Below are 17,513 nucleotides of genomic sequence, written 5' to 3' on the forward strand. Positions count from 1 at the left end.
TCTTCAGCTTAACAGCTTCCCTCACTGCCGGTGTCCACCAGCGGGTTCTCGGGTTGCCGCCCTGGCTGGCACCAACAAGCTTTTGGCCACAGCTGTGCCTGGCTGCTTCCACAATGGAGGTTTTGAACAGGGTCCATTCAGACTCCATGTCCCCTACCTCCTCCGGGACATGGGAGAAGCTCTCCCGGAGGTGTGAGTTAAAATCATTCCGGACAAGGTCCTCTGACAGTTATTCCCAGAACACCCTCATTAAACGTCTGGGCCTACCGGGTCTGTCCATCAGTTTTCCCGCCATTTGATCCAACTCACCACCAGATGGTGATCAGTTGACAGCTCAGCACCTCTCTTAACCCGAGTGTCCAAAACATGTGGCCTCAAGTGAGAAGAAATGACTACAAAGTCGATCATTGACCTTTAGCCCAAGGAGCTCTGGTACCAAGTACACTTATGAGCATCCTTGCGTTTTAACACGGTGTTTGTTATGGACAAACCATGACTAGCACAGAAGTCCAATAACATTTCACCATTCAGGTTCAGATCGGGCAGGCCGTTCTTCCCAATCACACCAGATTTCCCAGTCATTGCCAACATGAGCGTTGAAGTCCCCCAGCAGGACTATGGAGTCTGTAGGTGGGGCCCTGTCCAGAACCCCTCCCACCTTTTCCAAGAAAGCCGAATACTCCGAACTGCTGTTTGGTGCATAAGCACACACAACAGTCAAAGTTTTCCTTTCTGCGACCCTAAGTCGCATTGAGGCGACCCTCTTGTCCACCGGGGCAAACTCCAACTGTATGGCAGCCAGCTGGGGACTTGTGAGTATCCCCACACCCGCCCGACGCCTTTCACCTCGTGCAACTCCTAAGTAGGAGAGGGAGCACCCCTTATCGAGGAGTTTGGTTCCAGAGCCAACACTGTGAGTGGAGGTAAGCCCAACTATATCTAGTTGGTATTTCTCAACCTCCCGTACCAGTTCCGGCTCCTTCCCCCCAAGTGAGGTGACATTCCACGTACCAAGAGCCAGTTGTCGTCGCGAGGGGCCATGATGCCATGCGCCACCCTGCCCCCTCCCACCGCCAGGTATACATAGCACTGGGCCCCCATGCTGGACGTTGCAGGTGGTAGGCCCACATGGCCCCCCCCCACGATGCATTTTCGGGCTGAGCCCAGCCAGGTTACGTGGGCTGCCCGGCCACCAGGCACTCGCCTAGGAGCACTACCCCCAGGCCTGGCTCTACAGGTAGGTCCCGGTGACCCTATTCCGGGCAGGGTAAATGTTCTCGTTTCCATTTTTCATGGAGGTTTTTGAATCGTGTTAGTCTGGATCTTCACTCCAGACCTGTTTGCCTTGGGAGACCCTACCAGGAGCATAATGCTTCTAACAAATAGCTCTGGAGATCTCTAGATCGCACAAGCCCTTCTGCCACGCCAAGGCCCCGATCCAGTGAACTCTACATAGTGTTATCAGCTCACACACCTTATTCACTAAAGTGCCTTCTAGATACACTACTTACAATGGGTCACTCATCCATACATCAGTGGAACACACTCCTTCTGTCACTCACATACTATGGGTAAACCTGAACAGCATGTCTTCAGACTGTGGGAGGAAACCCACACAGACATGGGGGGAACATGTAAACTTCACACAAATTGAGTGGGGATGGAACCTATGTTCTCTTGCACCACCCAGGTGCTGTGAGACAACAGTGCAATTCGCTGTGCCACCGTGCTAGCCTGTATTTTAACATAAGGTTGCAAAATCAGCATGTGCTTCACTACCAAGGATTATACCACCCATTGGCAAGCATTGGAGATAGGTATCATGATGGGGTGCATTATATCCCCACTCCTCTTTGTGATGTCAATGGAGCTCCGGCTACGTCTCAAATGGTTGCTCAGGGTGAGGCGCTTGAGGGTGGGGTGACTCTTCCACCAAGCCATGCCTTCACGGATGACATTACCCTGCTCATTCCATCTAAAGAAGGTTCTGTGAAGATGCTTCAGCAGTTATCGGACCTTTTCGCTTGAGCTCGAGCGAAACCAAAATCAAGGAAGAGTCAAGGAGGACACGGGAAGGGCTAAAGCTCATTGACCAGATTCCCTTCCCTGGGAAACTGAAAGTCTGATGCTTTCAATTTGGTATTCTGCCTTGAGTGCTGTGGCCTCTACAGATGTATGAAGTTTCTCTGTCAAGAGCTGAAATCATCCAAAGGCAAGTTAGCAAGTTCCTGAGGAAGTGGCTTGGGATTTCACCCTGCTTTTCTACAGCAGGACTTTTTGTGAAATCTGGATGGTTGAGTTTACCTGTATCATCACTGGTGGAGGAGTTCAAAGTTGGCAAAGGTCGCCTGCACCTCATGATGAGGGATTTTCCCTGATCAAGTTATACAGGATGTCCAGCCTGACATTCGCATGGCTAGAAAATGTTCTGCTGTGTCTGCAGTGGAAGTTGCTGAAACCAGCCTACGAAAAATAGAGATGATTGACACAAAGAGGAAGAACTGGTCTCAGCAGCACACACCACAAGTGATTCTCAAAAGAAAGTTTAGCAGGTCGTCATGATTTGGTAGCCACAGAAGTTCATGCACATGAGGAGGAATCCTGTCACACAGTCTCAGCTAGTCATGTCAAGCAGGGTACATGGATGAAATGGGAGACCTTGGAGTCATGAAGGGTCACATGGACAGAGCTTTGGACAATGGACCAGCCTTCTATCTCATTCCTGCTGCATTCAGTGTATGATCTCTTGCCATCCCCGATAAACCCCAAGTTGTGGGGATATGTGGAATTTGACTGGTGTACCTGCTGTAGCTCTGAGTGCGGGTCACTCTGCCATGTGTTATTTGCTTGCAAGCAACTTCTAAGGATGTACACTTGGCGCCACAGCTAGATACTGGAGATCCGTCAAGCATTGTGCGGGAGCAGTGTGATGCCATCAGCAAGAACCCTGATCAGAAGACACTCCAGGGAGTGGATTTCTGCAGGCAGCAATCTGGTTGGTCAGGACTTTTTTCTGGTGCCTCAGGCTGGCAAATTGCTGTTCAACTGGGTGAGGCACTGACGTTTCCTGTTCACATTGCCACCACAGATGAACAACCAGATTTAATTGTCTGGGCAGACTCCATCAAACATGTGCTTCTGGCTGGACTTACAGTGTGCTGGGAGGAAAACATGGAAGAGGCATTTGAGCATAAGAAGGCAACGTATGGGCAACTCCACATGACATGTGAGGATGGCAGCTGGTCTGCTTCTGTGTGGCCAGCGGAGGTCGGGTGTTGTGGCTTCAGTAGCCAATCTATGATTTCATTCTTCTCCCAATTGGATCTTGGTGGTTGCACCATGAGAGCTGCATCTAAGCATCTTCAGGCTGCTGCTGAGGACGAATTGAGCTGTATATGGTCAAAGTAAAGGAAGCAGCTGAAGGAAGTGACCTGATGTCCGTGATGTGGCCATCAACATCGGACATGTCCCGGAGAGCATTATGTTGCTGGTAGCACCAGGGATGGCAGTACCGTCAATAGCCACTGAAACTGTGTTATCATCCCTAGTTGGCAGCTGATGAGGAGGGTGTCGCGCAGCAATTGGCTGTATGTATCTCTCTAACTCGTTGCCTAAGTGAGTCCCGTGAGGCCCTCCACCTTGCCCAGTGCGGCTGCAAAATAAAAAAAGTGAAGGGGGGGGTCTGAATACTTTCTGAAGGCATTGTATGTATATTCATGTATTAGTACATTTACCTCTGTCTGTGTGAGTTGGAGTTTTTGTACATGTGATTAGCCAAGTACCCTGTGCTCCTGGATCGGTTACAGACCACCATGACCCTGGCTTGGACAAGTAGTTAATGGTGAGTGAGTGAGTGAGTGAGTGTACCTTTTCATCTGTGTCCCTCAGTCTCTAATACTTCTGATGTTCATGTAATAACATACTGTGTGAGCAGAATAGTGAACTTTTTTCCTTCACACAAGAAGCGTTAAGGATTTTTCACTCCTTTCCTCTCCACTTCACTTCTAACCTCTCCCCATATAAAAAAGTACATAAGGAAATAGAAATGACCATCTGGTCCAAGTCTTCCTCTGCTGGTGGGACCATGCAGATGAACATCCTGTGTCCTCTGGCATTTCTCCAGACTGACATGTGTCATTGTTCTTTCCATACCAGCCTGTCTAAAGGAGAAAGAGCAGTTACATTCTCCCATCTCCTCCCAAGAGGCCTGTCACACTGCAGAAATGCTTTCTAATACAACTAACTATACTACTGTTACATGAAAAATGCTACAACTGTACAAAGTATGACTAACAGTTCTTTAGCTACAGGTAAGCTACCAGTGTGACTTTATTATGTGTGTTTTTTTTTTTTCTCCTTATCACTTAAAATCCATTTATACCAAATCTCCCAGTCTGCATGTTTATATTTCCCTGCCAATCAGACTTCCTTCTCATTGAGCCTGTCCATTTACTGGACATTATTGGATCTAGTCGTTAGTTGAGCCCTTCCTCCTGTTCTATGGAGGAGATGCTGTAGGGCTGTTAGCCAGGTGCTATTTTTTGGTGAGACCTCTGCTGGTGCCAGAGATGAGCCGCACCCATGCATTGCAATGCATGTAGAGAGGCACAGGGCCAGGCTGCCGAGGAAGGGGCAAAGGAGAAGCAGGAGGTTGGGGCTCATTTCTGCAGGTACTGCCGCTGCCTAAGTGAGTCCCGTGAGGCCCTCCACCTTGCCCAGTGCGGCGCTAACGAGGCCCGGAGATCACCCCGCACAGAATCTGGCCCTTCTCCCAGCGCTTCCTATTTAGAATACTGATTTCTTCCTTGTTTTGAAGGAGAAAGGGGAAAAAACATATTTTTTTCAAAGTACCCCAAGCCCCCTTCTCGTTTTTTACCTGCAGAGCAACTGGGAGCACAGTGGGGCCAGGAAGTGGGATTAAGGCACAACACAATTACGGAGGGACAGGTGTCAATCAGCTCTGCCAGTGAACCTTAGAGACCCCCAGAAAATCCTCTGCTGCCTACCCATTGGACCTAGGGACCCCTGTACTGAAGAGAATTAAATAATCCAGGCTAGTAACTATGGGGAGAGGCAAGTGCCGAGGTATGCTGGGGTGGAAAAAAGGAAAAGGTCCAAGGTAAATTGATCATTACCTTGCACGAATTACCCGAGCAACAAGATTAAAAGAAATAAATAAATCAGGGAGGATCAACAAAGAGAGGGAAGTGTAGGGGAGTTGTGGAGGTGCAGGAGAGAAGAGGAGGTGAAGGGGAAGGGGTGGGCAGCACCAGCTAGGGGATAAAAATCAATGAACAAGCAAGCAGAGCAGCAGAATGGGAAGTCAGAATAGGAGGGGCAGCATTTAGAGAAATTCTGTTTAGGGGGCCAGGAGGGAGCATAAAATGGTTTGGGATGGGTAGAAAAGATGATTTGAACACAATGCCCTGCAGCCTGCAGGCTTCAGTGGCCACATTCGGTCTGCGGGAGAACAAGGCAATGCCGGTGGACAGGTCAAGAGGATTATGTTGAGCTTGCGTCCGCTAGGTAAGGTCCCCCACATGGTCCGTCTTCGAAGTGCTCTCCAAAAAATATTACTAATAGTCTGGTTTAATGTTTCAAGTGGTAAACAGGAGTGCCGACCCATGCGCTCTCCGCTAAGGTAAACAGCTCAATAGTATTGATTCCGCTTTCTTCTCACTTCTGCAGGGGCCAGAAACAGGTAATGCATTAAAAGCCCCTGTTCTGCATTGCACCAGAAAAGAAGAGGAGCAAACTCTCCCTTTCTGTTTCTCTCGCTCTCTCTCTCTCTCTCACACACCCAAACAACACACACATCTGTCATACAACTCGAACACCAGAGTGAGTTTTTCTAACTGTGGAACACATAAAATATAATCACAGTGTAAGAGTTGCAGAATACTAAAACTTGCCACCAACACATGCAATCAACATGGTCAGCACTATTATAGTTGTATTTTTATCTCTTCCCTTCTTGCATTTTGAGAACAACTGGCACTGATGCACTTAGTATTAGCCTTTGGGCCTTTCCTCATCTCATTTAGGTAGCTGAATAACTGTAGTCTATGATGCAGTAACAATCGCATTCTGGTTTTAAAAAAATTGCCCTTCTGGGAATTGCCTCCTTGGAGCAATATAAGGTTTCTGAATCTGCAAAACCATGACAAAGCCCTCAAAAAACTCGGGGCACAGAGTAAAAGAGATGGGGGATTGAGGAGCAATGGATAGGAGAAAGGCAGGAAAAAGAATAACCAAAGAATCTCTACCATTTCAGTGGACATCAGCATGTCAGGAGGCATTTTCTTATCTAAAGCATGCCTTGTCACACCTGTCTGTGGTTGCATTTCCGGACTTCATAGTACCATTTTACCTATACACAAATGCCTGCTGCTCTGCCTTTGGAGTTGTACTAGCAGAAAGACATAGGAATCATGAAGCAGTTGTTGCATATGCCAGTCAGGTCCTCACGAAAGCAGAAAGAAAGTGGTCAACCTATGATCAAGAACCCTGGCCTATTGTATGGGCAGTAAGGCATTTCCATCACTACTTATACAAGCAGTATTTCTTCATTGTTACAGATCACAAATTACTTTTGCAAGATCTCCACTGACAGCCACAGAAGTGGTGATCTCGCATGCTGGACTTTGTACTTGGATCTGTTTTAATGGAAAGTCATTTATCAGGAAGAACATGGCCATCTGAATGCAGGCCTTATCACGTCATTCTGAAGTGAGTCAACCAACAACAGTCTCATTTGCCAGCACACTGGACAAACTGATGAGCGACTCAAATGCTCCCAGTCTATCACAGCAGTATAGTTATGGCTGCTCGGCTGAGCTTCAGACAACTGGCAATACTGAAGTTACATTTACATTTATTCACTTAACAGACGTTTTTCTCCAAAGCAACTTACAATGGATACTATGTAGTGTTACTTGCCCACACACCTTATTCACCAAGGTGACTTACACTGCTAGATACACTACTTACTGGTCACTCATACATACATCAGTGAAACACACTCTCTCTGTCACTCACACACTGTGGGTGAGCCCGAAGAGCATGTCTTTGGACTGTGGGAAGAAACCCACACAGACACAGGGAGAACATGCAAACTCCACACAGACTTAGCAGGGATCAAACACACATTCTCTCACACCACCCAGGCACTGTAAAACAGCAGTGCTACTTGCTGTGCCACAGTGCCACCAACCCTCATCCTTAGCCTCTGACCCAATGAGTACTGTTAAGTGTGATGCAGCCTTTATATTTATTCAGCAGTCTTTTTTAAAACTTTGAACAGAATGTTTGAGAGCAACAGCAACAGGATCACATCTTATCTGAGTCAAGAGATAGAAAGTTAAAGGACACAAACTACCATATAGCAGAATGAAAATGTTTCCCATTACAGTGAAGGTACTGTGGCACGAGTTCCACAGGCTTACGTTGGTCAGCTGGTTACCCTGTTGTCACTTGTAAAGTACATCAGTAAATCTAGCACGCACCAATTTTTGTGCCTCAAACTACATAAGACAATGTGCTGAAACTCCTTCATGGTCATATTGTGGCTGAGCATAAAGTTTTGCAACATGCAAAGTAATTCTGTGGAATGGTATAAGAGATACACTTACTGTGACACCAGGCGCCATCCCAAATCACACCAGAAAGCACCTATGCAGATAGTGAAGGCTATGTCACCTTCCCAAAAAAGTGCATTCAGAAAAAACTGGGCATTCACAAACCAATCCCCATCACCCACAAGGTGAAAATATGTAAGAATGGTTGTTATGCCCTCCGTCAGTTATTATTTCTCTAGATGCAAGCATGGAGATCTTCCAGGGAGCTTAATCGATAAGCACCAAGGAACTGAAGCTGATTGTGAGAGGATATGGAGGAAAGTCTGAGGCTGGACTTGACAGAGCTGATCCAGGGAGGGACACCCAAGAAGTAGGCGTGGATCCAAGGTCTGAAGAGTTGAGTTGAGATCCAAAGCGCAAGGTCGAGGTCTGAGAGGCAGGTGAAGTTTAGGGGGCATGAGCTGAAGAGTCTTAGTTGTGGTGGAGTCAAGATCCGTAAGGTTGTGGTTGAAAAGCAAAGATCGAAGTCCAAAGAGCCATGGTTGTGGTTCGGGGAGCAAGGGTCAAGATTTGAGCAAAAAAGGAGCAAGGAACAAGGATTGTAAAGCAGATGGAAAGGTGAGGTTTGTCAATGAGACTCTGCATTCGTTGTGGGTGGATCTTCTTTTAAACCATGTTTTGATGAGGTGCAGGTGTACGGCATGTATTTGGGTTTGGTTACGGTAACCTAGCTCTGTTGTTATCTTGGACACGATCTCCTTAATTTGTGACAAAGATTCAATACAACACTAATGGATATGTTAGCAAAGGCACTCCTTCAACAACCTGTAGAGTAGGATGACTGCCTCAACTGAGTAGTTTTGGCCTACAACAAAACACCTCACTGTACAACTGGCTTTACTCCTTTCTTTCTCATACATGGAAGAAAAGCTAGAATGCCACACCAGAAGATGGCTCCTCACTAGAAAGATGCCTATGAAATACTGGAGTGCTCATAGACTCTAGTTTCTTTCCCCAAGCCATCAGACTCCTCAATACTCAGGGACTGGACTGACACTGGAACTTGTGCACTGGTCAGTGCTGAATTGTCCGTTATTGTGCCTATTGTCTTGTTTTAGTAACTGTTGAAATGTTTAGTAATTATTGAAATGTCTAGCGCTGTTAGCACAAGTCTTGCACCCGTGCACTTTATGTAGTCTGTGTAGGTAGCTCTGTGTTGTTTTATGTAGCACCATGGTCCTGGAGGAACGTTGCACCGTTTCACTGTGTAATTTACCAGCTGTATATGGTTGAAATGACAATAAAGACTCTTTTGTCTTTTCTTGTCTTGTCTCTGTCTCTGTCCCTGGTGTGACTTATAGGATTCACTATCTGTTGTACCAGTAAGATAAGTGACAATTAGTTAACTACAACAGAATGCAATACAACTCGCTGATCAACTGTCACTCAGTGGAATCTGATCATCAACTCAGTGGACAGCTAGCAGTGTAGTAGTTAGAGCTACTGCATGGGGACCTAAAGGCTGCAGGTTTGAGTCTCCCATTTGGCTGTAGTGCTCTACAATTTGCCAGCTGCATAAATGGGTAAACGATCAGAAAGCTTAGTATTGTAAGCTGTTTTTGAGGAAAGCATCGAGTAAATGTAAACTTTTTGCTTTCCTCTAGCCGCTTCCCATATATCTTCAAAACTGCCCTCATTTCATTGCTGTTAAAGAAACCCTCTCAGGCCAGTTTCTTTCCTCCTTCTTCTGTCAAAAGTCTGGAATAAGAACCTGTGATTAGCTGTATGCATTCCTTACCCAGGATGATCTCTTCGACAGGTATCAGTCTGAATTCAAAGTTGGACATTACACTAAGGCAGCCCTCCTTGCAGTATCGGATGCTCTCCAGTCGGCTAGAGCTGCCTCCCTCTCTTCTGTCCTCATCCTCTCTTAACCTGTCTCTAACATTTGACCCTGTCAACAACCAGATTCTACTTTCCTCTCTTAGACAGCTTGGCATCAAAGGAAATGCAGTGAAATGATTTTTGTCCTATCTATCATGTAGATCGTACTAAGTGGTCTGGTGCAGCTGCTGATCAACCCCTAAGTGTCTCTCGACTGGCGTCTCACAGGGCTCGGTACTGGGCCCCATACTCTTCTCAATCTACATCTCTTCCCTCAGGGCATCCCACAGATTCTTCTACAACTGCTATGCTGGTGATACACAGATATTCTTCTCCATTCCACCCAGAGCTTCAGATAACGCCTCACACATTGCCACCTGCTTCTTGGACATTTCTGCCTGGATATCTGATCAAAACAGAGATCGTTCACCTCCCAGCTGTTCCATCTCCCTGTCAAGAACTCTATATCAAAACTAGACAACTTGTTCATTTTGCCTACCTCATCTTCTAAGAGCCTGGCAGTAATGATTGACTCAAGTCTGGCTTTCTCTCAACATATCAAAGCCACTACCTGGTCCTGCAGATACATCCTACATAACATTCACAGGATCCGCCTTTATCTCACAACAAAATCTATAAAACTCCTGGTCCAGGCCATGGTGATATCCCACCTGGACTCCTACAGCTCTCTTCTGTCTGGCCTTCATACCTCTTCAGCTGATACGGAATGCTGCTGCACAAGACGTGTTAGACCTGCTGAAGCATTGCCACGTATCCCACCTACTCGTCTTTCTACATTGGACCTCATACACAATGACTCGGATCAACTTCAAGACTCTGGTTTATGGCCTGCAAAATCATCAATGGACATGTTCTCCAATAGACTGCTGGACTCCTCCACCTCTGCCCGCATGGTGATATCATGCACAAAAGGTCCAAAATCAAAAACAGAAAGGTTTTCAGTTCTTGTTGCGTTGTAATAAAACAACAGCCCCCTCTGACTCAAAACTGCTCGTTCTCTCTCTTCATTTAAGAAAGGATTCAAAATTCACCTCTTCTGGACTCCCTTTTCCCATGATCTCATAAGCGTGCGATAAACATGTGTTTATGTTTAATAATTTTTAAATAACAATTTGTTTAATAATGGAAAACCGTTTATGTAGTTACTTGTGTGATGCAGGCTGATTAATATGGCGAATGTGACAAACTGAATGTACTGAAGAATCACGTGTCTGCATCCAAATCTCCCCTTCTGTTGATGTAATGCACTTTTCGTATTTTTCCCTGAGATGTACGTCACTTCAGAGAAAAGTGTTTTTTAAATGAATAAATGTAAGTGCACCTGGGCTTGGAGAGAAGCAGCCAGACTTACCTTCACAATTTAATCCTGCATGCCTGATAGAATTATCAGGTGCTTTACCCTTCAAGCCCACATGGCTACCATAGTCCAAGCAGAACTGACCTAGCTGCAGTAAAGCTGAGAGCTCGCATCTTGCTGTGGACCTTCCCCAACCCAGGTCACCCCTGCTGCGCAGCCTGAGTGTTACCAGGGGGACCAGGCTATGACTTCTTTGACGGTACCTCAGAGTCAACATTCTTTTTTCTGTTCCTCTAGGCTAACACCAAGTACTTATCTAAGACTCTTTTATACTAATAACACACCTTATGTTTTTGAGAGGTGTGGCCTTTACAATTTTTTTCTGTTCTTCACTGTTTTTCTATGGTCTTACAGTTACATAGTTTGTGTTGGTTTCAGAAACTAGGACTTCTTCTGAGGGAGGAAGAAATGTGAGAGCATTTCATGTTGTAAAAGTTGTTTTGGTTTAAATTCATATTAACATGTTCATAAAATAATAGAATCATATAATTTACTATTTAAGTTGTGATGTAGATTTAGTGTTTGAGATTTTAAGACTCCAGTGATTGGTTAAGTTGATCAAGGAGGAAGGATGAGAGTTTTTTTGTTTAAGGACAGTTAAACCTTTTCAACAACAGTGCTAAGTCAAAGATGACCATATGCTTTCACATTTGATATCAGCTGTTATGGAAACGCTTTGGGAAGGAAGGGGGAATTATGGGAAGTAGAGGTGACAGGATACCTTAATTTAAACAATAACTCAGAGGCCTATGCCATGAGGGTTTTTTGTAGTAATATTTTAATTATGCAGAACCTGATTTGTAATTGTGGCCATGAGGATTTACTACCTATCCAACTTTAAGAGGAGCCCAGCAACGCCCCTAAATCTCAGAGTAGACACACAGGAGGGGAAATGTCCTGTTTTTAACCAGATCAGACAGAACATGAAATACGTAATAGAGAACATGTCCATCATTTTCATTGGGATCTCCCCCAAAAAAATGTTTGATTTCAAGGTTCAGGTTTCAAGGTTCACTTTATTGTAGATCCACACTTATACAAATCAGCAATAGCGAGCAATTTGTGCTTCAGAGTTGCAGAGAGAACAGATTAGTTATAATTCATGGGGTGCTCTTTGCAGGGGCTTTGTGCACAGCCTGCATGATTCATAGTGACTCCTCCAGACATACAACTCATGTTTATCTACACACTCTTTTTCATTATGTTTTGGGCAAATGGTAGTTTCAGAAGGCTGCCACTAAAAGCTGATCTATTCGCAATGGGCAGTGATGGTACGGTCCCAACTGGGGGAGGGGGGATGGGCATTAGCGAACAAAAGAAGCACTCTGCTAGGCAAAAGTAGAGAGGGACGGTGAGCAGTGCAGAGCAGGCTGGGCGACCAGCAGCCTAGTTGCCCCAGCTGCTTTGCATAAGTCCAGGGCCGAGCATGACGGCAAGCTGCCAGATCAGAGGCCGTCACCCATGCACCCGTGTCCAGCAAGCTGCCTTCACCATCCATAAAAATAATTGGAAGTTGCTCTGGCAATATGGTGCCCCTCTGAGTCAGACTGGCCTAGCAGTGTCAGGTCCCATTAGGGCTGGTGCCTCGCTCTCCAGCTTTCCAGAGCTTGACTGGGGCAAACACAAGCACCTTATTTGAGGGGGCTACGGTGAAGTGGGGGGTTACCTAGACCATATCAGGTAGGTTGGAGTCTTGTCACTGATATATTTCAAACATGGGGGTGTCATCCCTCAAGACATGTTGGGGGGTGTAGGGTAGGATCTGTTAGACTGTCCTCTGTATGTTATAACTTTGTGTGGGTGTTTGTGGGAGTGTGTGTGGCTTGGCTGTCAGCTGAAATGGGGAGGGGGAGCAAGGAAGCTGCCTTACAAGTCACAAGTAATGACAGCGCATGAGGCTGTAAGACTGCCCTGCTACTGGAACTTATCCAGCAACCTCTACCTGCAAAACCAATGCCGCAGGTGGCAGAAATGGAGGGGGGCAGGGGGTGGTGGGATCCCATGTGAGACCCTGCAATAGGCTGACCTTACACTGCCAGAATAATACCAGTAAAAACAAGGTGCCTAAATATGTTACAAAATGGTTTTATTCCATTTGAAAGCACAATAAATCTCTCTGGACAGGGAACTTTCTCGTTCAAATAAATAATGAAATGTACTCCTAGTATGGGGGTCCCAAACCAGTACCTGCCCTGGGCAACCTTCAGGGTACAAATATAAATATAAATAACAAGTAATAAATAAATGATGAACAAAAAAATAACCCCTGTGTGGTTTTATGTGTCAAAGTGACAAGTAACTGATGAATGAGGAATGTTAGTGAAGGATGATAAAAAGGAGGAGAGGGAATTTTCACCTCTTTGTTTGGTCTCATCCTTTGAGAGTGACTGTTACAGCATGTGTGTGCATGTGCGTAAATGCACGCTGTATGCAAACAGTAAAAAAAGAAATAAAGGATTTTGGGATTGCTTTCATCCTTTTTTTTCAGGAGTGGCTAGTGTGGGTTTGAATCTTTAGTATTTATTATCTTTATTAATTTTATGCCCTGATCTAGAAAGATTTGCATAGCTTACCATTTTATACTTTCATAACTGAATTACTGAATTAATTTAGGTTAAGTATCTAGCTCAAGGGTTCAAACGTGCTGCCCCTCTGTGGAATTGAATCTGCAACTCTCCAGTAGCAAGGCCTTAACCCCTACATCACAAGGTAAGCCAATCTTTCTTTACTGAAACACTAAGCCCAGCAGAGCAGATGTCAAAGGCTGAGACCCTTCTATGCTCTTACTCATCAAGTTTGTGATGATTATTAATTTGATTTTATTTATTCTTTGCTAGTAGGAAAACAAACTGATTGACATATGATACTGCAGCATTACTACCAGGTTACAGCTGGATATATTACACTCTGCACATTGTCTTGATTTAATAGAGCTCAGGGAGTTAAAAGGAAGGAAAGGCCCTGAAGCTCTTTCGTATAAACTAGTTGTTGGACGAGCCCATAAAGAGGCAAAACTTAAGCCTTGATCCCAGGTGCAATCTAAAACTATGATTGTGGCCTCCTTTGCCGAACTTCTTTCCCTTGCTGGAAGGGAGCCCTTCATGGTTTCCGATTAAGGCCTAGTTGATTCCCCGGTGGGCTTTCATGGCGTCCTCCCTCCACACACAGCCCAGACAACCCAGTAGGGACACAGGCACTGTGGTGACTGCCTCCAGCCTCAGCAGGCCTCCTTATGTGCTGGGGTTCAGCCGGCAGCTCTTTGAAGCTCAGAGCTCCATGGCACTGTTGTCCCAAATGTCAGCCCCACTTTCTTGCACTTATGCCACAAAATAGCCAGGCCTCTCTTAATTTAAATAAACTGCAGGTCATTGCACAAATGTGGGAAGGAATTGTGCGGATATTGTGGTCCTGCTTTTGAAGTGCTCTTTCAAACTTGTTTGATTTCTCTGACTAAAGTAAACCTGCCCATGCTGTGGTACAACATGTATTAATAATAATCACCAATTTAGATGCAGTTTAAATACAGATGGGCCATTGCAAAGCCATGCAGCTGTTAGGGTATTTAATTAAAGTGTTGTTTCTTAAATCTTTGCAGAAAGGGATTCATTTCATTTGCCAGAGCTGTTTAGATGTTGACAATGCATGTAAGTGTTAAAGCATAGTGCTAAATGTTGATGCTTGGAAAAAAGAAAAACTGTTTGAAAAACAGAAATTACACTGCAAGACAGATATTAAGAGTCAATAAACAGAAAAGAGGGGGGATGCTAAAAAAGTGTTTTTTCTTTTAAATACCAGCTGGTAAAGTGACAAGCATGTGTTGGACAAAGGGTAATCAAAAGGAAAAGAGAACCTATAGTACAGGTCCAGCTGATTCAGTCACTGGTAGAGACCTCACGTTGAGTGACAGTCGCCATGGAGGCGACCCTGTGATTATTCTCAGTGTCATTTGATGGGGCAAGCTGAGTATGTGAAAATGACTGCGTGTCATGTATTAACCTCACATTGAATTAATGTAAGGATGAGCGAGGTAGTCCAGGCCTGAAAATGCTGATTAGGGAGCTAGTGGCTTAAACACAATTGGTTGGCAAGGACAATGATAATGTAGAACAAAGGGTCAAACTCAGGAGCTGCACTTGAAAGTTACACAATGGCAATCACAGGTTTCTGGACAAGAAAAGTAAGTGTCAGAACACACTACTGGAATAAAACTTACACTGAACTGAGAGGACTATTGGACATTTACAGTGTGCCTGGTGAAAATACATTGTGAAGAAGTTACTGCATCATGACACCACATCCTAACATTTCACCCACACTATCTTTCAGAGGGGGCTGCTGCAGCATGGTGGTGCGGCGGTGCAGCAAGCTTGGCTGGGTCCTGCTCTCTGGTGGGTCTGGGGTTCGAGGCCTGCTTGGGGTGCCTTGTGATGGACTGGTGTCCTGTCCTGGGTGTATCCCCTTCCCCCCAGTTTGACACCCCATGTTGTTGGGCTAGGCTCTGACTCACCGTGACCCTGCTCGGAACAAGCAGCATTAGTTTGTGTGTGTGCATATCCTTCAGAGCATGCCCTTGTCTTAGCCCCACCCCCTCAACTGGAAAAACATTGCTGGTGTTAAAACAAGTGTATCACATTCTGTGATGTATGTCCTTGTAGCAGTCCTCGTGCAAGGAGTAATAACATGATGATCCGATGGTGTGAAAATTGAATCTGTATGGTGCTACCCCTCCATAAATACACCAACATTTATGGGTAATAAGAACTGATTGTACAATATGCTTCCAGAGATGAGGATGCATGGGGACTAAAAAGAATAAATGAAAATCCTCCTAAGCCTCAGTACAGAACTCTTTCCAGCAGTACAATGGATAAGAAGCGCAGTTACCCATATAATGCATGCTGGTTTAAACAGAGGGTGGTGTGGTGGCATGGCAGGTTCAGCTGGTGCCTGCTGTGTGGTGGGCCTGCTTGTCCTGAGCAGGGCTTGAGGTGTCTTGTGATGGACTGGTGTCCTGTCCTGGGTGTGTCACCTACCCCTTCGACCCTGCACCCTGTGTTGCCTGGTAAGGCTCTAGCTCCTTGTGACAAGTAGTTGTTGAGGATGGATGGTGGTTTAAATGGTAGCATTAAACAACCTGAAAGTACTCTGAAAATCATGTCTGCATCTGTGTGTCTCTGTCTGTTAGTGAAATTTACTTGTTTTTCCCAAATGATGTTGCCTTGAATAAAAAGGCATCTGCTCAATGAATAAATGTAAATGTTAAAGAAAGTTTAAGAGTGGCCAATGCATCTGGTGAAGGATGGAAAGGTGGAAGCACATGGCTCACAACAACCCTACCTGAAGAACAAAAGGATAGCCCTTGGCTTAGAACCAAGGCCTGTATGTATCATGTTGGTACACCTGAGAGAAACAATCATTCCTGACCAACCTTTGTTGTGTATTGATCTCATTTGTATGTTTCTTGTCTAGACACTTACATTTGTTTACACTTTGTTATTTATATTGGCTGTTTGCCTGTCAGTCATGCGTGTTCATCCAGATACACACACTGAAACTACTTGTCCCAAGCAGGGGTTACAGCAAACCAGAGCCAATCCCAGCAACACAGGGCATGAGCGTGGAGGAGACACACCCAGGACAGGACACCAGTCCATCACAAGCACCCAAGTATGATTTGAACCCCCCACCTGCTAGAGAGCAGGATATCCAGCCAAACCCACCGTACCACCGCACCCTTGCATCCAGCTACCACATTTACTAATGCAGTGTGAGCTAACAACCCAGGATCGGACCCAACATCCGTGCTACCCAGGAACATGACTGCTGTTTAGCGCAACCTATGGCACAGGTGGTGCTGGAGAAGATAAAGAACAAAACTAATAGATTCCATACATGAAACACACATATTGTGGTGAGAAACAGATGCGATTAGATGACTATAAATTATTTAAAAAGTACATGTATTATTTTTTGTCCTGTCTGGGTGTGTAAGCTGCATTTTAGTCATGTTTATGCATGTTCTTCCCATGTGAACACACTGTTAAGTGACTTCTGAACACAGCAGCTTGATATAACCATAGTTCTGGATCAAATTTTTGACACCCCACCCTGTTGTGTGGAAAGTGGGAGTAGGGTTAGTATCCCCTAGCCCAAAGCAGCAGGTAGCTGTTGAATTCAGAAGTCATTTGAGCTGCACCTGTCCTTGGTAGACTGTTGCCTTCAGTTTAGTGTGAAGGACTTTATTCCAGTACCTGTTCCTTTACCCAAGACCCTTGTAAATACCATTAGTCTTAACTTGCTTCTTGCCCTTTGCATTTCACGGTAGGTACTCATGGAGTGGATGGTCAGCCGCTGCCAGGACCTGCATGGGGGGCACAGCATGAGGTGATGACATCATTATTAACTACACATGGTGAGCCTGTCTTTGGTATCTTCAGCGGAATGGAAAGTAGACTGCTTGGAAAAGGTAAATTTCACTGTTGATGATCATGGTTCTCAATCACATACAACCACACACACACACACACACACACACACACACACACACACACACACACACACACACACACGTAATGCTATGGCCAGCAAGAGATAGTTTAAAAGGTAATTGATTTTATCCATTGCGTAATTTCTCCTGCTCTGTCCCCTGGGCTTCATCAGCACTCTGTCAATAG

The sequence above is a fragment of the Scleropages formosus genome, chromosome 18 (genome assembly GCF_900964775.1).
Source record: "Scleropages formosus chromosome 18, fSclFor1.1, whole genome shotgun sequence".
Classification (NCBI taxonomy): domain Eukaryota; kingdom Metazoa; phylum Chordata; class Actinopteri; order Osteoglossiformes; family Osteoglossidae; genus Scleropages; species Scleropages formosus.